Source organism: Tamandua tetradactyla, chromosome 19, assembly GCF_023851605.1.
Source record: "Tamandua tetradactyla isolate mTamTet1 chromosome 19, mTamTet1.pri, whole genome shotgun sequence".
NCBI classification, from domain to species: Eukaryota; Metazoa; Chordata; class Mammalia; order Pilosa; family Myrmecophagidae; genus Tamandua; species Tamandua tetradactyla.
This window is the reverse complement of record NC_135345.1, coordinates 28954476-28977883: the sequence shown is the minus strand read 5'-3', so window position 1 is coordinate 28977883 and position 23408 is coordinate 28954476. Positions and strand designations below refer to the sequence as shown.

The following is a 23408-nucleotide window of genomic DNA, read 5'->3' as shown; positions in this document are numbered from 1 at the left end:
TATTCATTGAAATAAAAGTTTTCTTCTTATTGTTTAAAAATAATTACACATCAATCAGTAACCTTTTATTTCTGAGTTACCTCAACACTTAAGAATAATTCTTATAAGGTGCTGTAATAAAAGTAGCAGGCAATTAGTGCAATAGCAAGTCTCATAAAAAGCTACCGGTATGAAATTTGTACTATATGCATCATATGTAGATGTAGGATCCAGGCAGGAGAACCAGAATGTCATAAGATTACAGGCCACCAAATGAGAAAATCCAGTTATTCAGAGTGATGACTGGAACATTTGAGTACTTTAAATCTGCCTATTTCCAAGCCAATGTTCTATACTGTCATTGGCAACCCACAATCTGTCATCAGCAATATATTCTCTCTAAGTTTATTTCATCTTCTTGCTCTAACTGAAAGTGTCTCTCTCTCTCTCTCTTTTTTTTTTTTTTTTTTTACTCACCTTCCCCAGTTCTTTTCTTCCCATCATTTATTAAGCCCTTTGTAGTCAGGCTTTCAACTACTCAATTCCACTGAAATAGCTCTTGTCAAAGTCAGTGAAGACATCCTTTTTTGCCAAATCCTATTTTCAACTCTCTTCCGCATCCAACTTGAGCTTTTTACTGAGAGATCAATTGACACAGAAGACCACTCTATTCTTCCGAAAACGTTTTCTTCCCTTGGACTCCAGGACATCAGTTTCCTTTAGATAAACGTCTGTATCTGTGGCTATTCCATCTTAACCTCTTTTAGACAATCTTCATTTCCAATTTTAAAAGTCTTTCACTGTCCACTCTCACTTTTTAACCAATCTCATCTAGTTTCTGGCTGAACATACTCCAAATATTAAAATCCTGTATTCAGAACTTCTCAACATCTCCACTTGGATATATCATAAACAACTCTAATTTAATATTTTCAAAAGAGAACACTTCATGTCCTCACAAAACAATAACTTTGCCTTTCCCACTGTCTGCCACATTTTAGTGAATGGAATTTCATTTAATTTTCAAGTTTTTCAGGACAAAGACTCTTTCTTGCATACGTCATATCTAATCTATGGATACCTTATATCCAACACAGTTTTATTGACTATATCTACAAAACATATCCAGAATCTTATTATATGATCTTATTATATGATCCAGTTTCTAGTTAAATTCATCTCTCACTGGACTAGCACAATAGCTTTTTAATTTGTCTCCCAATTTCCACCTTTATTCTGCTTAAGTCTATTCTTTGCTCTTCAGCAAAAATGATCCTTTACAAATGAAAATGAGATAATGCCAATCACATATCCAAATGCACTCCTTGCAAATCTAATTCTCTTGCATCTGCCTCTGTGATCCTTGCTAACTCTCTGACTTATTTTGTTCACACCACCCCTGCCAGCCTGGACTACCTGTTTCATAAACATTCTAAACATGTTTCTTTCACAGACCCTTTAGAATAACCCCTCTTGTGTGAGATATTGATTACCTCATGTCACTATGGTCGTTTATTTACTTCCTTTGGATCTCTACTCATGTGTCTCTTTCATTTAGAGATTTTCCCTAACTGTGCTTTGGAAAACAGTATCCCCCAGGGGGAAGGTGAACTGACCAGCCTTTCCTTGGCTCAAGGACCAGTGGGTTTGAATTAGGGACTCACCTGTCCCACTTACACACATCCCGGTTGGATTCGTTGGCATCACCATGGCAGACTTTGCTTTGGGTCATGACCAGATATAATTGTTGACTCCACCTTTCTGCCATAAATGAATTCTTGTCAAGTCTTTGTGCTTTGAAGAAAAAATGACTGGTATCATACTTAGTGAAAGTAACAGGCTTTCAAGAGGTAGTCCATAAAAGAAAACAGACTTTCCTTGAAGCTTTTTTTTTTTTTTAGAAAAAGGAAATAAGAGAGATTTGGATTTCACACATTCTCAAGAAAATGAAGAAAAGGCTTCTGAATACAGAGGATCTGAAATGATCAAGTTGTATCTGCAGCACAGTCCTCCCCCAAAAACTGTGAGAAGAGAGGACTTGCTACCATTTGTGAGGCTGAATAATCTCAGCAATATTGTTAACCTTAGTATACTTTTATATTATTATTGTTTTTCATCTGATTTTAAATCTGGAGTGAAGCACTTGGTTAATACTATTTCAAGGAAGAAAGAAGGCCTAAAGGATGCAACCAACCAAAAAGTAGATAAGGGGAATTGCAAAGAGGATTCTTTGCCAAATTATGAACTAATATGCAATTTACAGTCCTTAATCATTTTGGTTAAACAGAATCAGGCTAGTTATTAATATACTGATGAACTTGCTTAAATACAGAGAAATATACTGATGAACTTGCTTCTCAACCGAGGTGACTGCTTAACATACTCAGGTGTGCAGCAAATTGGTTTTGAGCTAGTGGAGAAATTATTTCAAGGTCAACTGGAATTAAGAACTCATTGCTTGAAAGTGTAATGGAACAAAGAGAAGATTTTTAGGACTTCAAGGTATCGATGCAAGAAATGAGCTTTCCAGAGTAGGGGAGAGTTCTGAAATTTCTCCAGAGCCAAAATCAGAAATGGAGACACTGAAATGAAACAATTTCACAATTTGCTTCAGTGGAGAGGATTCTAAGAGAGAATAAATATTTCTGTGAAAATTTTCATCATCATAGTGAAACTGAGTGAAGTCTATTGTTAACAAAATGCCTGAAGTCTACAACCTTTCATTCGAAGTGCTTTGCTACTAGTGGCTTGGAGTTTGATTGTTTTGGTAGTGGACTTTCCGAGATTAACACTCTTTTATTGATACCCCTTAAATTGTCCCTAAGAAGAATGGAGCACAAAGCCAATCAAGGCCAGCTATGGGTTATTCACAGTTGTGATGCATAGTGGCATTACAATTAGTAGTGTGCATTACACTGCTTCTGAAAAAGTCACTGATCTTAACAGTTTAGAACTAGAGAAGGGAAATTTTGTGGTTGACCAAATGTGTGAGATAGGTATTCCTGAGCCATTGAATGAGGAGGAAGCACAAAGAATGGTTGAAAATGATGACAATGAAGTATCAGTTAGAGTCAGTGGAAATACACAGCGCAGTAAAATTTTGAACAGCTTTAAAAATAAATACATAGAAGCTATTGGACTTCATAATAAGCAAAGCAAATTATGAACTATCTAACAAAACATCTAATCCTAATAAGGTTGCCAGTACAGCATTTGCCAAAAGTAGGAATTTTGAGACTAGCAATACTAATGGGGCCCGAGAATCTGATAGAAACAAGGAATTCATTAACCAAACTGGCATTAACATGAGTGGATTTGAGAACAAAATTTCATATGTAGTGCAAAGCTTAAAGGAGTATGAGGGAAGTGCTTGCTTTCTGATGATTCTGAAGTGAAAGTCACTGAAGAGAAGGACTTTCTGAATTCTCTCTTCCCTTGCACATTTCCTACATCTGCTCCTTACTTGTTATTTTGTGTAGAATGAATGTATTTTTCCTGTGTATATATTAAACCGACCTGGACAAACATTGGTAAATGTAATTACAGCAAATAGTCTTTGACTTATCTTTGGAAGCTTCTGGAATTATTGATCTCTCTAGGTCTTATATAAATAGTGAAATTTGAATTACTGAAAACAATGCTAATTTTTAAAGGTCACTTTCCTTGCTAGAGATTAGTGACACATTAGCTTCTGGAAACAAACTTGTATAGATTTTTAAACAAATTACCCAACATGGAAGAATGTAAACCTTTTGAATTGGGTACGTGGGTGGTTCAGTGGTAGAATGCTTGCCTTTCACACGGGAGATCTGGACTCGATTTCCAGACCATGCAGCCCCCAAAATAAAAAATATATATAGCTAAACCTTTTGAATTTACACCTATCTTTTGTATTTGCTTTTAAAATAAAGTGTTTGGTATATGTATTCTCCAAAAAAAAAAGAAAAAGCAAAAAAATCACATATCTATTTTAATGCAATTTTATTTGTGCAGATTTAACAATTGTTGAATTCAGAATCAGAATTTACAAGATATATTCATCAAAGTTCCTCTAACATTTTATGTTATCTTCTAACAGTATGTGCAAACTGAATGACTACATTTTATTTTCATTCAGGTATTGCTATCATTAGGCAATTACCACTAGGTTGACACAACTCCAATACAGCAGATTTTATATGACAAAGACTTTCCATTAATGTAACCTTATAAATGTATTAAAAGCCAAAATGAGAGCTCTTGTTTTTCCAGTGTGTTTATCAAACAATTTGTTCATATTGTTGCCTCTAAAAGCTTGCTTTGAAGTAATTGAAAGCAGTAGTTTTGTCACCTTAGGGTAATTGCTACTTACTTATTTATTGTCTTATAATTTGCCTTCATTAGCTTAAAATAACAAGGCTAATTGTGGAACAAGCATCAGGTTTTTAGGATGTTATGGCCATCTGAACTCAAGTATTCAGTGCAGAACAAATTTCATCATTTAAACTGTGCACCTATTTGAATGTGATTAAGGAAACTGGTGAAGTCCTCAAACAGGAAAGAAAAGCATATAGTTGAGTTTCACCAGATGAATTTTCATGTTCTTTAAGTGAAAAAAGAAAAAATATTTAAGGCTGAAGCTGATACACAAGTGTGTGCACATTATATTTAAATAACCAAACTGAGTTATGGAGATGGAGATATTTCATTGGTCTAAGTTACTTACACCCTCTGTGCTGTATCTCTGAATGTATTTATTGCTTCTTGTGAAACTAGTGTCTTGATCTCAAATTTAGGATTTTGCAGTCACCAAATACCAATCCAATTTTAAGTTAAATAAATTCACTCAGCTCCTCAACTATCATCAGAAACTTTTAAGCACATTTGGATGGATACCGTTTTGTAAGTCCAGGGATTATTTTTTCAAAAGTTTAGACATCCCCCAAGTAGTAATATAAAAATATATGAGAAGTTCTGACTATTGTTACTTTTTTCTATCTAAATGCTAATTGCATATAATCATTAATTTGTTCCTTAAATAAGCATGTACTATGCACTGGTTGAATTCTAGATAATGAGACACTTCTTTGATATTCCGGGTAGATTATAGTGTAATATTTATAAAATACAAATAATTATTATTAGCTGCATTGACAGACTATTATGAACTAAGTACTATAATAAGCTCGTGATATATATTAACTGGCATAAATCTGTGAAATAAATTGTGATTCACATTTTGCAGATGATGAAATTAAGTGCCAGAAAAGTAAAGTGACACCATTTCTCAATTAATAAGTGGCAGAACTGAGAATTGAAATCAGCCTGACTTTAGATCCAAATGTCTTACTATTATATTTTGTGAGCCTCCAGAAAGAGTAGACAAAATAAATACCTCTAAAACTGTGTCACAGCTACAATGATTACTACATAAATGGGACAGTGCTAAGAAAGTTGTCAAAGCAAGTGAAGAAGTCAAATCCATCATCTTGATTTGAACCGAGCAAGTCAAGAAAGAATCTATGCAGGTTATGACTCCAGCACTCGGTTTTGAAGATAAGTCAGTGTCTGTGAGCTAGATCAGTGGCTGGAAGGGAGCAACTTGAGCAAAGGATTCAGCTATAAAATCTGGCATCAAAAAGGAATTGCAGATTGTTAAATCAGGACAGAAGGCATGGCGTGGTAGACCTACAGAAGGAAAAGAAAAACAAAGAGAGAGAAAGAGAGTCTGAGAAGAGAGAACAGGCATTGAATTAAACAGTCTCACACATCCATATATTTGTCTTATATATACTAGATAAATTTAAAAGATATCCAGATCATCATTTTTTTAAATGTTTAACTCAGAAAATATTAGCATGTAAACTTTTATTTAACAGTTTTTAATGCTTATTATGAGACTGAAGTGGGCACTTAAGTTTAAAATGGTTAGCTGATTTAAAGAAAATTATCAAGTACACAATAATGCACAGCTATGGAAAAAACAAAATATTTTAAAATGATTCAGAAGATACAAAGGGGTACATAATATGGAGTTTGATCTTATCTTATGAATAGGTAGAACTGTAGGATTGAAAGCGTTGTTGTGACAGAATTTTCATCTTGAAAGTTTTCGCTTAGTAAGGCCTGTGCAAGTCCAAGGAGAAGTTAGTTACTAATAAATTGTTAAGAGGGAAGCAAAAGGTATAGATGAAAAAGACTGAAGAGAATGAATGTGGCTTAGGGCAAAAGGGAATGCTGGTGCCAGTCAATGAAATATAGGACATAGGAGAACAAACATTATTTATTGATTTTTCTTGCATTTTGGTGGAGGTGGATTGAAGACAGTTTAGACATACTGATTGAGTGTCCGTGTGCACATATCAATGGGCTAGATATACAGAGATTCACTAAGCACTGTCATAGGGTCATAGGAAAAGAACTTTTCACCATTATGACAGCTGAACTGCTAGGCAAGGCAAATGTCAAAATAGTATAAATATATTTCAGGCTGTGAAACTTAAAAGATTATGCAATCAGACAATTGTTATAACATTTGCATCTAAATATCTGGAACACACAAGACAATTAGACTTTTGCATCTTTTGTTGAACATATTCAACCAGAATTTGCATGTAATAGGGCTTAAGACTTTGTATTTTTGACAAGTTTTTAAAGTAATATTCAGCATAACCTAGTTTGGGAACCACTACTCTTAAATAAGTTTAACCTTTCCGTAGCAGTCTGACTTCCCCAGACGAACCACCTCTCCATGCTGCTAAAAGAACATGTGAAACACAATACAGAGAGAGAGGATGTGGCAACTTTTGTTCAATTTGAAGAGCAGAAATAGAAGAGGGGACAGGATGGTAATATTTACAAGTCAAGCAAATCAGGTCTAGGAGAGGTGGATGCATATCTCCCCTCAGCTAAAGGAGGCAACTGCTATTCAGCTCCAGGTGATTATTACCTTACCAACATGTGTATTCAGTGTTAAAAGCAAATATAATTTTTAAGTGCTTAGTTGGCAACCGGTTAAAATAAAATTAATCTATAACATCTGAGGCTGGTTTCATCCTACAGATCATCTTTCTGAAGCTCTTGGTCAAACACACTTTCACCCATTATATATATGGAGAAAGGAACAATCCTAGATAATGGCTGCACTTAATTTTCAACCCCCATGTCTCAACTTCACCACTCAACCCCACTTCTGATGAGATACAAAATAGGAAGTTCACAATTATAATTCTAAGATTTAAGATGCAGTCGGTCATCAATTGCTCAACTACATGCTATTCATAATGTGCTTTTCTTCTCTTTCTCTGAATATCACTCTCTGGGCCAGGAATCTAAAGATTGCAGCAGTGGTTAGCATGTAATAGTGACTTTGAGTTTGGATATTCTAAATCTATCAAATTAGCTCTTGGCAATTTACTTCCTTCTTCAGTGAAGGATATTTAAAAAATCAATCTCTTTTATTCCCCAAGATGTTAAGTAAAATAATAGCTGGTTGTCTTTTGTCTCTCAGTGTGATCAGAGGTGTGGGAGATCTAGTTTCTTCAAAAATAGTACCTGCAAAAAGGATGTCTTCCATCTTGCAGATATGATAGATTGAGTTATGTACTCTAGAAAACTAAGAAAGAAAAGAAAACCAAACAAAAATACATTTTATTAATCTTAATCCCATTCATGTAGGTGCAAACCCATTGTTTAATTTTTGTTTGTTTCTTTGTTTTTTGGGAAGTACATGGACTGGGAATCGAACCCATGTCTCCCACATGGCAGGCAAGAATTCTAGCGTTGAACTACCCTTGCACCCACATAGGACTTCTTGAGGATGCCATTTTCAGTTAAGGTGTGGCAAAATGAATCAGGATGAGTAAGCCATGAGGAGGAGCCAGAGGCCAGAAATCCACAGAAAGGATATGACATTGCTATACGACAGTAAAGTCTAGGAACCCAAGCGTTATCAGCCAGCCAGAAACTATGGACCATAGAAAGAAGCAAACCTTCTAGCTTTGGAAACCGTGAACCATTAAATTCCTGTTATTTAAGCCAACCCATTGTGTGGTATTTGTGATAGAAACTTAGGTGAAGCTAAGGTAGCAGGTGATTATGTGATTTATAATAGCAACTTTGAGTTTCTGTGAGGAATATCTTCAGTTTTTCATTTCAAACCTACTGGTCATCCCTCTACACCCCAGGCTCTCTACCCCAGACTGCTGACCTGTATTGAGACATCAGTGGTTTCCTTGCCTTCTGGGAACTCCTGCAGGAGATCTGAGGCGATGTTAGATGAAGGTTGGAAACTAATTTTCCTGGCATCCCTCCTTGCAGGCTTCTGCATCCCTCACCACAAATCACAGCTCCTCCCAATGTGCCATTTTCTTCATTACTGCTACTCAAAGTGTGGTCTATAGAATAATGCTGGTGACAAGAGGCCTCTAGAAACTTTGATTATAATTTTACAGAGTAATTTTTTTGTCTGTTGAGTTTTATTTTTTTTGAAGCAGGATTTGCATTTTGTTTAGTGTATTTCACTCTTCTGATATTTTGTTTTACTGTATCTTACAAAAGTATATGTATGCAAAGATTGGAAATTAAACAAAGCAAAAACAAACAAAAAAAGTGGTCCTTCCTTATGGGCAAGATTGCCAGCATTAGCGCATAAAAATATGAGACACCCAGCTACATTTGAATTTCAGAACAATAACAATTTTCTTTTTTTAGTGTAAGTCTGTCCCTAATATTGCATTTGTTTTATCTGACAACTGTACTACAAGTAGTTTGAGAAATGTTGCTCTACATGATTCTTTCCTTCCAAGTTCTGATATGGACTTTCCAAGCCTTGTCCTTTTAGACATAGGGGTGGTGACAGATCTGATAGTGAGAACAGAAGTCTGCACTATCCCTGTGGTTTTCCAATATTATGCTCATACCTTTTTCAAAAGTTCTTTGTAAAACTATCCTTTGATTATTCTAATTTGTGTGTGCCATCTGTTCTTTGCTGCTACATTGACTGATACAATTTCCATGCTAAATTCTTCCAATTATTTCAAAATCTCAGTATCCACTGCCCTCCCGTTTTTCTCACTAGATGCTCTGTCCTCTGAATTTCCACATTATATATCCCAGCACAGCCACCAGGTCCCTAATTTAGGGAAGACAAAAGTCATTAAGATGCCAATCAGCATTATCCAGATGTCTGCAACTAGATACCTGATTCCCCTAATTCTTCTTTCCCCCTGGCTAACTGCTTTCAATATGTAGTTTACTTGCTCTCAGATCTTGTCACAACCTCTTTTTAATTGGCCTAATTCGCATCCTGCAACTTTGCAATGCAGAAAATGAAATGAACTTGCTGTGAACTAACAATTACCGGGTATGACATTGAACACTACTGTTTTCCGATTTTAGCATTTCTGCCCCATATTGGAACAGATCGAAGATCATCCCCAAACAGGAATTGTTTCTCTCACCTTCACAAAAGAATGCCAGAGTTTTCAGTTTGAAAGTTCTTTCTCTACCTCTTATCAGGCAGCTAGTTCAGCTATAAAGAAAACTCTAGTTTTAGACAGTATCATAAGTTGAGCTAAAATCTGTTTCATTATAAATTTCAATTATTCTAATTCTTGCATCTTGTGTAGCAAAAATATATGGATCCTCTCTTACATATAACAGTAATACTTCATAGCATCAACATTTATTGTGTGGCTAAGAAAATAATGCCATAGTATTAGGCGCTCTTCATTAGGTACTCTAACGTATAACTGAAATATTTTAAGCACACACATACACATATGTGTGTGTGTTTTATGAAAACCATGCAAACCTTCCTCAGTGTACAATTAAATCTATATGCAGCCTAACAATGCCTTACATTAATGCCTTGTATTAACTTAATAGGGTCTCTAAAAATTTCTCTCAACAAGCAAATAATTATTTCCCGTTTGTTAGTAAAATAATGTTTCAGGGATTAAAAGGTAGTAACACATGCATTTGGAGTGAAATCCAAATCTACTGCCTATTAGCAACATGATCTTGAGCAAGCCATGTAACTATTTTATAATTAGGATATGCAACACGTAATTGTGCTATTATTAATAGAAAGACTCATTTGTACTTTTGCTGATGTTTTTTGATATTGCCTCATGTATCCCAGGAAGAGTTTGCAACATGACATATATTATTTATATCTTTTAAGAACAGACCTGTTGTTTCATTTCTCCCTATTGTCAATGTGCACAGATTTTTTTTTAAATATATAAATATGTGAGCATCTGCACTGACTTCCCAGTAGACGTCATTGAGAGTATGGTTAGGTTTAGGTCATGGCATGGCTAAACATAATAAAAGATGTTGGCAAAAGAGTGTATGGATTTCTTGCTCATATTATTATACATTTTCTGAGTTTGCTTTTGTTTATATGATGGTTTTATTTCAAGAAATCACATTGAAAACTTGAAACTGCTGAGTGTATAACAGTAATGCCATTAAAATATGTTAAGTTGTATATATGTTATTTTAGGTTGTATATATGTTACTAGAATAAAAATTGAAAAAAAAATCCATATAACAGCAGAATACAAACAGTGAATCCTAAGTTAAACCATGGACTATATTTAATAGCATCATTATAAAAATGTGCTTTCATCAACTGTAAAAATTGTACGCCAATGCAAGATGTTAATAATAAGATGATATAGGGGTATCTTATATTTTTATTCATGATTGTCCTGTTAATCCACAACTTCTCTAAGTACATATAATGAAAAATATATATTATATCGATCTCTTTAAATATTCTTCCTCTTATCTGTCTTCCTCACCCAAACAATTATTTTTCTACATGAGTAAGAGAAGAGAATTGACCAGAAATTTAATATGTTTTAAGCAGATAATACGTGGAGTTTGTGTTTTGTTCTAATACTCAACATAATATTTCTCTCGTTCCTTTCCTTGACTCGAATTTTGACAAGTGGAGGAAATCTCAGTATTGCCTTCATACTTGGTATTGTCAAGGCCTTTTCTAAATAGGGAGTTGCAAGAACCAGAGTTTGGATCTTATCTGTGATACTGTTTCCAACTCTTTTCAGTAATTCTGGCACCTATTGGACTAACAAAAATTTGTGAATGTGTTACCAGCATCATATGGCCTCATTCATTCATTTATTCATGCAACACAATGTACTGATTTCTATCCTGTTCTTTTGCACAGTTCAAATCTCCAGTTTGATTTGCCCTTATCCTCCAGACTGATGTCAGAGAGTTCATTCTAAAATTTGAATCTGACCATATACTTGCTTAAATTCCTCCATGAATCTCCAACATCCAAGTAATAAGACATATGATATCCCTGATACAGAATGTTGCCCTTCATGATTGAGGTCTGTTGTGTCACTTCAGATACCTCTCCTGTTGTTCCCATACTTGTTCTTACTCTATTCTATAGCTCTCTTGAATTACTTATGTTTCCTTAAATGTACTATACTCCCTCACATCCCTGTGTACTCAAAAACATTTTTTCAACTTTTCATTATATTTGCCTGGTGAAGCCATACTCTAATCAACATTACTGAGCATTTTGTTTTAACCAAGATTTTGTTTTAAGAAGATAGAAGGATTTTGTTTTATTGTATATATGAATGTGCAGCATTTAATCCTTGCAACAGTCATGCAAGGCAGGCATGTTTATCCCTATTTTACGGAGGAAATACTGAGGCCCAGAGATAGCAATTTACTCACAGACTCAAAAACCTTTAATGTAATAGAATGATCTCATTCCAAAGCAGATAATGAACTCATTCTGCCATATTGCTCTTCATTTTTTTCTGTAGTGCAGGATTGAGTTTGCTAATTAATTATCTAGGATTTTTATCTTTATTTTTATTCTTATAACCTGTCTATAATTTCCTTTATAACCCTGGCCTTGCGTTATTTTGGTATCAAAATGAGAAAAAAATGCATGTTTACAAGCAAGCACATATGCACAGAGGGTTGCTATTTTCACCCTACCCTTCTCTGTGATTTTACACCTGTTTTAAAAATCATTTTGCTGTTTTATAAAATGGGTCTAAGGAGGAAAGACATCTATGATATTAACCATTTTATCTAAAATATCAGCTTTAAAATTATATTATTCCAAAAAATATATATTATTCCAGCACTTACATTTTTCTTTTTAGCAGAGGGGCATTTACATTAGCAAGATTTTGTTTCCTGGACCTGATGCCATCTGTTCCTTTAGGAAAGAAGGCTGTGAGCTCTCTCTTCTGATATAAGTTCCATGAACATCATTTTTTTTTTTTTTTTGTCTTCCAGTATCTAGTTTATGGCCAGGCACATATTAGAAACTATCTATGTGTTGAACAAATTAATTAGATTGCAACTTTGCTCTACAACAGCTATTCTATGAGGTCCCTGTGGTAGTTTGACGTTGCTATGGACCCCAGAAAAGGCCATGTTCTTTTAATCTATTCCTAATAGGTGTAGACCTATTGTAGGTGGGACCTTTTCATTAGGTTATTTCAAATGAGATTCAGTTCATTCCAGGTGGGTCTTAATCCTCTTACTGGAGTCCTTTATATAAGAGGATAAAACACCTACAGAAGCTAATATATGAAATTAAAAGAGGCTCACAGAGAAAAACCCAGAGAAGTTTCAAGAAAAATCCACAGGTGGAGATGCCAGAAGCTGAAGTAATGAAACCTGGGAGAGAAGGACCAGCAGACGTCTCCATGTACCTTGCAGTCTAACAGAGGAGCCCAAGCTTGCAAGTAACCAGTATTCGGAGTCCAGGTATCATCCTGTTGATATCTTAATTTGAACATTTCCACAGCCTATAGCTGTAAACTTGTACGTTAATAAATCCCCATTGTTCACAGTCAACCCACTTATGATAAATTGCATTCTGGCAGCTTTAGCACACCAACAGTCCCTTTCACAATTACTCCATATACAGCATCCTTATGGTACTTGGTCTGTTGTCATGATTGACAGTTCTCCCTCCAAAGTCTGTTTGCTGGAAATGAGTCTGAATTCCTCACATTGTGATCCCAGATTAGGCAACAGTTATATTGGTTCCATTTTTATATCTTTATCTAGCAAAGTTTGGCCTATTTGTATCTGATTCCAAGAGACAACCTGAGAGTAATTGCTACATCTCTCTGTGTTCAAGGAAGAATGTGGCTATTAAAGAAGATAACTTGAAAGACATAAAATTATTTTAATCATACTTTTCTAGGATACTCCACTTTTTTTTTTTTTTTAATTACACGGGCAGGCACTGGGAATCGAACCCGGGTCCTCTAGCATGGCAGGCAAGCATTCTTGCCTGCTGAGTCACCATGGCCCACCTGATACTCCACTTCTTAAGTCTAGGTTGCTGAACATTAAGAGTGCTAAGAAAGCTTGGGGAGGCTTTCCTTAGAAATATTCAAGGAAATAAGTAAGTAGTAAAAATATAACAGGAAGCTGTGGGGGGCGGTCAGTGTCCTTCTAATAGAAGTTCTCATTCTAATAGAAGTTCTCATTTTAGTCTCTCCCCAAGCCATTATCCACTGAGCCGTTAAACTGGTCTTTTAAAATATAAGAAAGTTAATGTCACTTCTCTGCTTAAAATATTGCATTGTTTCTCCTTGTTTGTGAAATAAACTCCCTTCATAGCCTTCTAACCTTAATTGGTTTTTAGTGCCTGGCTCAAGTACTGGTCCATGTCAAAAAACTCAGTTGTTATCTCTGAGAGACATAGAGATAATCTTGAACCACTAAATGACTTGGTATTTTCTGCATTGTACTCCAAAAATATGCATTTTGAATTGTATTTCATGCTTAAATTTTTCAATGTATATGTGATATCTATACAATTGAAGGCGACTTTCATTAAATTAGAAAACACAGTTCTTGAACTAGAGATTGAAAATAATTACAGTGTTATAAACTCCATAAACTTTTTCTATGTGGTATTCAAACACTACATGAGGCTGACACTATTTTCAGGGTGAGCAGAACAAGTTCAGATAGAGAAGAAAATTTTATTTTTTCATTTTGATAATTTGAAACACTCTCCTAAGGCAAAGAACAATGCTAGTGACATTGCTTCTATTATGTTTAAAGGACTAAAGAAAGTCTAACTTTTTTCAAATTCAGAAAAAAAAGACACTCTCAATTAAATATTTAAAGATGGTCTATACACCTTAGAATAGGTTTAAATGATTTTTTTGTGTGGAAATGGCATGTACAGGGAAAGGAGGAAATACATTAAACTTTAGGAATTTTTGTAGTTTATTATAAGAATTTATATGAGACTATAAATATCCTTTATCATACTATATAGTATCATATCTTTTAATACATTTAAAGAACATATTCTGAAACTCTATCCTATTGAAGTATGACTCTGCTCTGAGAATAAAACTGACTTATTTTTACCCAAGACCAGACTATTTTTTTCTTTAGCTAAGATTTACATGGATTTTAGGCACTCAATCAAGGAGTTTGATATATTACTTTAGCCATGAAAAAAAAAAAAAAACTTGTACTGATCTCCAAGTCTGACTTTATTTCATTGCTAAACTCCTCACCAGCTAGATTTTACAGCACTGCATTTGTCTCAGTTCCTCTTTTAATTTAGGTGGGAAATAAAGCGCCTCACCATTTCAGACTTCGGGAGATAATTATCTCTTTCCTCAGAACCAAATTCTACAAAGGAGCCAGGGCTCGTGTGTGATAGAAACTGAGGCAACAGTTCTAAAAATGTGTGTTGGGGTTGTTGAGAAGTCAGGTTCCTGCTCCCTCTGCATGCAGGACATGTTTGCAGAAGATGACCTGGTCAGTGTGAGTCATGAAATGCTGATTTAGCTTTCTGAGATTTAAGATTCCCTGGACAAGTTGGAGCTAAAATATAACACTCTGGAGAAGAGCAGAGAGATAAAAGCCATCTTCTCTGTTTCCTCTTCCATTTCAGATTAAACTCTGTCAACCATCCAAGTCTTTGAGAAAAACTGCCCTGCAGCTCAGGAAGAGAAATTGCTATACAGCAGGAGATTTGTCTTCTCCACCTAACTCAACTTCGCCTAGTAAAATAACCACGTAAAGAAACTAGTATGGATTTTAAATGATGATAACAATATATAAGAGTCATTTTGTAAAATTAAACAGGGTCAGGACTGTGACTTGATGATATAAATATTAATGTAGACTCTCATAAATCCTAGATACAAAATAGAGTGGGACTTCTGTGTCAAACTGCCTTTTATTTTCTATGCCAGTGGTAGGTTCTTAAACTTGGCTGCACATTAGATCATGTGAGCCAGTTTCAGAAATCCTTCCAAGTTCTTATCACATGCCAATTCAAAGCAGTATCTCTAAGGATGAAACCCAGTCCTCAATAATTTTTAAAACTCCCTAGGTGTTTTAGTTACCTAGATTGTGCAAGCAAATATCATGAAATAGTTTGGCTTAAACAATAGGAGTTTATTAGTTTAAAGTTTTGAGGCTCAAAGAAAGCACAGATCAAGGCCTCAGCAAGGCCATTTTTTCTCCCCAAAGAGTGTGGTGTTATGGGGCTGACTGCTGGAGATTCTTGGTCCCTAGCTTGTTACATGGCAAGGCACATGACAACATCTCCTGGTCTCTCCCTTCTCTTGTGGGTTCCATAATGTCCATCCTCTTGCTTCCTGTGGCTTTCTCTCTGGCTGCCTGTATTTAGCTCCATTTATAAAGGACTCTAGTAATAGGATTAAGACCCATCTGATTGAGGTGGGCCACACCTTCTTGACTGATGCAACCTAATCAAAAGAACCTACCTACAGTGGGTCCATACCCACAGGAATGAATGACACTTAAGAACATGTTTTCCTGGGGTGCTTCGAGTTTCTAACTACCACACCAGGTAATTTCAGTGCTTATCCAAATTTGATAAAAATCTATCTACACTATACCTTTGAAGCTAGGAAATAGAGATGATTTCAAAGAAATACATTCTAGTATTTACACACAAATATATTTTAGTATATATGAAACATACTGATTTTTAGTTTGAGTTCCCTATACAGTGGGTGAACTTTAATTTTCCTCAATTCTAAATGTAGAGAATTGTAGGTAATGAGTAATGCTTAGCACATAATTACTGAGCAAATAGCTGTTCACCTAACTCTTGTTGGTTAAGAGTTAAGAATATCTTGGCATATTCCTAGGAAAATGTTGTATCTCATTTATCCTCTCTACTTATACCTTTGGCCAATCAGCATCCATTCTTCCTTCTTTATCCATTAAAAATGGAATGTTTGAAGGGGAGAAAAATAAACTTATCTACCCTAAATTTACATTCTTTCCAGGCTGTGAGCATAGACTTGTGATTCAAGCCTGTCCAAACAGCATATCCCATCCCACAAATACTGTGATTGGTTCAAGGCAAGGCATGTAACCCAGTATGGGCCATGAGAGTATGTTCTAGGATTTATGTTCAAATTTCTGAAAGACAAGGACTCTCCTTCCTGCTATGCTTGACACTGCAAAGATGTAGGGTTGAGTTGGTGTCAGCTTTCTTGTCACCAAGCAGATTCTAGTTATATGAAGGAAGACAGAACAGAGAGAAGTAGAGTGATCAGACTCTGGTAGAGATATGTGAGCCATTTGATAAAATGGTGCTTGTAGAGTGAGTTGCTATCTAGTACATCATTGGAACACAGACACAGGTTCAACAGAAGCTTTCAGTGCACAAACATTCCAAAAGAGCAGGGGAAGAAATCCAGTCATGACTGGCTCCCTGCGGAGGCCAACTGCTGGAGTCAGGGTCTGTGGATGGCAGCGAGTATGATCTCTTCTACTGGAAGAGGAGAGACAAATATGTACTGCCTGAGGGCAGAGTATTTATACAATCCCTGGGGGAAGGAGCCTTGCCACTCAGAGTTCCTGCACTGACAAATACATGGGGTTACTTGTTAGTGGTTTTGAGTTCAAGATATGGTCATCTTGAACCATATGGTTCAAGATATTACATTAGAACTAGAGACTCCCATGGGCTGTGGAATGGAAATATATTGAAACATCTGCATCCAATAAAAAAAAGAAGAGGTAGGCAAGGGTTGGGGGATAGCCAAAAGATGTGTTCATGACTTTCCAAGCTGTCCACCTCTCTGCCTTTCAACCAGGTTTAACCTACTTCACCTATTAGCTTCCACAACATAAGCCCACCTCCATTTCTGAAACAAAGGCCCATGGCTCCCAACAGTATTGACAGTAAATACTAGGAACACTAGAGACTGCAACACGTTAGGAGGGCTTCACCTATGCATATCATCACATCATGCAGGGTGATTATGCTTGTCAGGAATAATGCATCCATGCAACCCACCCCTGGAAGACAGCTGGAGAGTTCCCACGTAGAATGTTTGTACACTTTGTGGCCAGTTGGCTTGCTGTTGGATTACAGTCCCCTCCTGTTCCACCACCCATGCGGTATAAATCATTTACAGCAAGAGGCATTAGCAATGCACATATGCCTCCTTGTTGGATTAGAAGGAAGTATAAGGCTATGTGATTAACAAGCACTGCTTTGGCTTGAGAGTCTAATGATTTTTTGCTGAGCCTGAAAGGGCTCATGCTGTGAACTCAGCAATGTCAGCCAAGGTGGCTGACAGATTGCACATCATGTATTCACTGGTACTTATTTCCAGCCAGGACAATAATGATCTGTCAAAGGAAATGAATCCAGAATCATGGATTCTCTCAGCCAAATTATGTCTTGCTCAGGATAATAAATTAAAGGGTGTGGTCCAATGAGAAGTCACAAATTGGTTGTGAATCTTCAAAAGGACAAGTTAGAAGCTTGAGGGTACACTGTCTATCACTGTCCAGTGCCCAATGGGTGGAAAATTTTTCTTTCCACCACAAAGAGAGATAAACCCTAGAGGGGCACAGCCCACCTCTAGACAGTCACTAGCGGTTTCAGCAGTGCTAGCAGAAAGATTAATGAACCATTTGCCAGTCTCATTATATAGGGAATTGTGCCCTGATAGGTTGTCCAGGAGTATGAGCCAGTAGCCAGTCAGGTTCTCTACCTCTGTGATGGCCTGGGTCAGTCTGATGAAAGAGTTTCCTTTCCAGATTACCATCGTGGCACAACTGTAGGACACTGAAAGAGGGGTGGGGAGCAGTAACCAGTCCTGACAGTGGACCTGCAGCACTTTCCATGGGAGCAACTTTTCTCAGATTATTTGCAATAACTTATCTTTTCCCTCTAAGGCCACAGTCTGCTGTGCCTTGCATTGAGCTATAACCTCACCTTTTGCCCACTGATTTGTCTTACCCATATCTTCTGGTTCATGTCCATCCCTTCCTGATAGAGAGGGAATTGTGAGGACTCCTCAAAGGTGTCCCATGACCTTTCCCAAGGCCCAACAGGGGTAGGAATAACCCACTAATATCTAGTATCATGTGTTAGCTTCCATGGGTCCAGCCCACAGGGCAGTTACCCCATGAGAGTTAAGCACTTATAGGCCTGCTTCTGTTACCCCTCCTGTTCTAGTTGGCTGGCTGCTGGAATGCAATATACCAGAAACAGAATGGCTTTTAACAAGGGCGAATTTAATGAGTTGCTGGTTTACATTTCAAAGGCCAAGAAAATGTCGCAATTAAAACAAGTCTAAAGAAATGTCCAATCAAAGGCATCCAGAGAAAGAATCCTTGGCTCAAGAAAGCCGATGAAGTTCAGGGTCTCTCTCTCAAGTGAGAAGGCACATGGCGAACACAGTCAGGGCTTCTCTCTCAGCTGGAAGGGCACCTGGTGAACACGGCGTCATCTGCTAGCTTACTCTCCTGGCTTCCTGTTTCATGAAGTTCCCCGGGAGGCATTTTCCTTCTTCATCTCCAAAGGTTGCTGGCTCGTGTACTCTCTGCATCTCATGGCTACATCGTTCTGCTCTCTCTGAATCTCTTTCTCCAAAATGTTTCCTCTTTTATAGGACTCCAGTAAACCGATCAAGACCCACTCAAATGGGTGGAGACATGTCATCCCCTAATCCAGTTTAACAACCATTCTTGACTAAATCACATCAACCAGGGAGATGATCTCATTACAGTTTCAAATATACAGTATTGAATAGGGATTATTCTACCTTTATGAAATGGGATTTATATTAAAACATGGCTTTTCTTAGGGGCCATACTTCCTTTCAAACCAGCACACCTCCCTTCTGCATGGCAGCCCTAAACTCCCACTATCCTGGGAATCATGTGGAGGGTAACAAGGTAACACGCAGATGATTCCCTGACAGTGGCTGCTGCTCACCATAAGAAGCTTGATTGGGACCCTCTGGCAATAGCCCCTAAATGCCATTTTTTGGGATCTGGATTACAGTTGACATCTTTCATATTGGACCTTTCTTAATACTCTATGTACCTGGACCCATAACTCCATGGTATCAGAATTTCCATGGCCAGTTCAGTGGTGAATTCACTCAGTGGTGGAAGCAGAAATGTGACATTTAGGTATTTCATGGATGTCATTAAGAGTAAGCTCATTGTCCTCATTCTCTGGACAGGTTCAACCTCTGCCTTTCTCTCAGGAAGCTATCCAACCTCTTCAGGTGTGAAAACAGCTCAGATCATCCTTTATCATCTAGGTCATTACAATGATGTCCATCATGATACAGACCTTTACCTGTGAGTAACATAGATGGCTCCTTTCCCTTTCCATGCTCTTAATTATTTCCCAAAGTCACTTTCCCAAACTGGGGAAACTTATTCTCCAATCATTTTCCCTCAATGAACCTGACCAGATTGCTAAGCTATTGGGAATGGCCCATGAGTCAATAAAAAAGTACATGGGGATGTTTGGGTCCAGGGCTAAGAGGAATACTTACAGTTCAGTTTATTGGGCATTTTTCCCAGTGCTAGAGGTATTATATAGTTTTCCTGAAGCATGAGAGATGGCAGCTGCCAACCAATGGGTACCAGAGAGCTTTGGCTTGTCTTTCATTAGTGAAACAAAGCTGAGCAACTAATGGGGCTTTCTTGAGTCCAGGTAAAAGGATGGCAAAGGGAAGGGCCTTCATCTGATGTTGCAATAAAGGGTGATCATTGATCTGGGTCCTCACTGCCAGCTCAGACTTGTGTGTCACACCCTGGAGGCCCAGGTGAGCATAATTCTCCATATTCCCCTTCAATCTGATTATACTCTGTTGCTGGGTCATGCCTGGGTAATGAATCTGATTATCCAGGAGTAAGACATGATAGGGATTTCTGGCCTCAGGAGAATCTGGGAGATCTGGGTAACATTTTCTATTTAGACCAAGATCCAATGGCACATCAGAAGTTGCTCTTGAAGGGTGAGTAATATTGACCTATGTCTAGGAGCCTTTTGGCCTAAAAACCCAGAAGTCTGAGAATTCCTGTTGTTCTGTCCTTCTTCCAAAGGGACCAGTTAGCATGAGCCTGGTTGACAGAAACCTTTATCTCAAATAGAGAGAGCTAGGATCTAAAAGTCAGGACAGCTGAAACTTTCACTTCCACCTCTTCCAGGGCCTGCTACCTTTTCCATCCTCCATTGGAAAATACTTGCTTTCCACATCAGCTGATATACAGCTACCAAGAGAATACAGAGATGAGGAATATGATGGCACCATAAATGCAAATAACACTATGTCTAAGACTGTGGGTGCCAAAGGGGGCACTTCTGCTCTCAAACATCCATATTCCATAATTAGCTGATGTGCTCCCCTCACTTTTTCACTGACCACACTGAGCTATTATAGGCAGAGATGGTGGAAAGGAGGACTCAGCAGTTAGAAAGTCTTTTATGAGTCCCATAATATATTTTTCCTACCAGGGAGGCAGTATTTCTGCTGATGGTCAATGTGGTGAGTAGATTAGAACACGGAATTTGGGTGGTCCATCACTCATCCAACCATAATGGCCAGAATTCACTGTGTATCCTCACAGCTATCACTAGGATATGCAGCAGTCCCAAATATCAATCCCTATAATGCATTCCCTGGTGGGAAACCTGACTAAGGGGCATCCAAAGGGACAAAGGAACCAATTCACAGGGTTGCAGTAACCGCCCATCCCCATACCCATGTGGAAGGCCCAAAACCTCCCAATACTATTCATCACCTCCTCCTCTCTGGGTCTCTGAGAATAATAGTGACCTGGACACCTGTATCCAAAAGCACATAAAGGTTTGTTCACTGCTTCCAAATTGTAAACATACTGTGGCATGTGGCCTTTGGTCCTGAAGGAATAGCCAGGGCCTTTGGCCCCACTTCTAATCCATTTTCAATTTGTTAAAATATGGCCAAAGAGATCCTCTCAGGGGCTAGATCCCTAAGAATGGTTGAAGGGAGAAGTGGGAGATCTTCAGATTCCTAGTCTTCTTCCCCTACTATATCTGGGAACTGTGAGGAGGGAGCTGGGCAGGGACAAATTGTTCTTGTTGAGCCCATGGTCTTCCTTCCAGTTTCATATCTTCCCCCAATTCTCCATTGAAGATCCTGTCTACGGTATCCATCAGGATCCTTACATAGTAGCCACAAGAATATAGCTCAGCAAGTGGGGACCCCAAATTGAAAAGGTGGCTGTTGTCCCATCTTGTGGGGCTCATGATTTGCTGAGCTAACATGTGGGTGCTACCACTTGCCAGTCTTGTTTCTTGGTCAATTACCATGGTGGCCACCATCCTAATACTTGACCCTTTGACCCAAGCAGGGAAGGTATCATAAACTTGCCCAATTGTATCTCTCAGAGGAAGCTCAGAGTGAGAAGAACTAGCTTGTCAACCCATTCAGGGATTCCTCTTTTAATAATATCATCAATACCCTGCTACCAAGATGCTAAATCCCTCCAGTGGGGGTAGAACATCCATGTGCCAATACCCACTTGTTGCAGTGGACCATGGCCTTCCCCTCCTTATTCCAAGGCTTAGTTGGAATTTGGAGGACACCGACAGAATGGGATATGTTAGTCTGACTTCCTGAGGTATTCATTCCAATGGATGCTATGGTTGTGGAGTGGGAACAGCTACATTATTAGCCACTCCTTCTCCAGCCCTACCTCCTCCTCCCTAAACTCTAATTTACTAAAAGTACGTTGGAGGCTGGGTTGGAAATGAGGTGGCCAAGACTCCTCCATTCAGCCTGGTTGATCAGGTGGTGGTGACACCCTCATCATAAAGTCAAGACAGCCACAAGAGCAGATATTCTTTAGGCTTATGTCTGTATCTATCTTTCATATCCTATATCTCCTTCTCTGTAAGAGCTTGTACTTTCATTTTCACTTCCATGTCCTCATCTTGAATTCTAATAATCTCCGGAATAAAGACCAGCCTCATGTTTACCTCAAGATAAGTCTGGGTGGTCTGATTAGAGTTATGCCTGCTTCTAGAATAAGGAAAGCTATAAAAGGTCATGAGCTTGAGGAGTTTAGGCAGGTGGTAGAATTCCCAACATCACTAATCTCAGTAGGGAGTCAGCTAATCAACAGCCTGGCATTCAGGGGGATTATCAAAGTCCCATTTAAGCCTACCCTTCCCCAAAAGAATGGAGACAGCATAACCTAGGTCCCCCAACCATGAGTCAGTACCTCAACCTGAGCTGGTAGGTTGGGGAGACCCTCAAATTTAGCCTACAAAGACATGAGTCTTGGGTTGCCCAAGGTGCTCCTGCACAAAAGGAACAAAAGAGCAATAAAAAAAAAAAAAAAAGCCTGTTCCTAGCTTCCCCCTGTACTCTGATGCTGTGACAAATTTGTGAAGTGAGTTGCTACATGGTACACTGTGGGAATACAAGCTAATGCACAACAGAAACTTTCAGCAAGTTAACACTTTAATATTTTCACTGCCTCCTGAGTCCAAGAGAGCAGAGAAAAGTATCTCACTATGGCTGATGCCCCAGGGATGCCAACTGCTAGGGTTAGGGTCAGAGGATAGCAGTTCTGCATACCCCACTTTGTGTGGAAGGGAGGGAAAAATCTGCATTGCCCTAAGATAGGGAGTTTATACAACTCCAGGGGAAGGAGCCCTGCCACTGAGTTCCCACACTGACAAGCACCTGGGTTGCTTATTCCCAGGTCTGGGTTCAAGGTAAGGTCAGGTTATTCCATTAGACCTAATGCCTCCAGTAAGCTGCAGAACAGAAACATATTGAAGCATCTGCACAAAATAGAAAAGGAAGGGGACTGGGAGATGGTTGTTAGACCTGCTATGACTTCCTGAAAGGTGCCTAAAGCTAAACAAAGTCATGAACTTGTATGTTGTTTTCTGTTTGTTTGGCTTTGAGTTTTGTTTAAACCGATGTGGGTTGTATTTTCTGACAGTTTAAACCTAAAGATTGTAAATAGACATACATTTTTTAAAAACCCTTTCACTATTTCCCTGACATTCTGCCCCCTTATGATTTGTGTCCTGGAAAGAGATATTACTTTGGTTTATAAAATAAATCATGCATTTTGCGGTATCCATTTCCCCATAG

At 37.9% G+C, this 23408-nt stretch overlaps 2 pseudogenes; both read left to right on the top strand.

Moving 5' to 3' along the window:
* Positions 1-1786: 1786 nt before the first annotated feature.
* LOC143663537 (ubiquitin carboxyl-terminal hydrolase 1 pseudogene) lies at positions 1787-2358 on the top strand (annotated as a pseudogene).
* A 4-nt stretch (positions 2359-2362) lies between these two features.
* Positions 2363-3463, top strand: LOC143663359 (ubiquitin carboxyl-terminal hydrolase 1 pseudogene; annotated as a pseudogene).
* The last annotated feature ends 19945 nt before the right edge of the window (positions 3464-23408 follow it).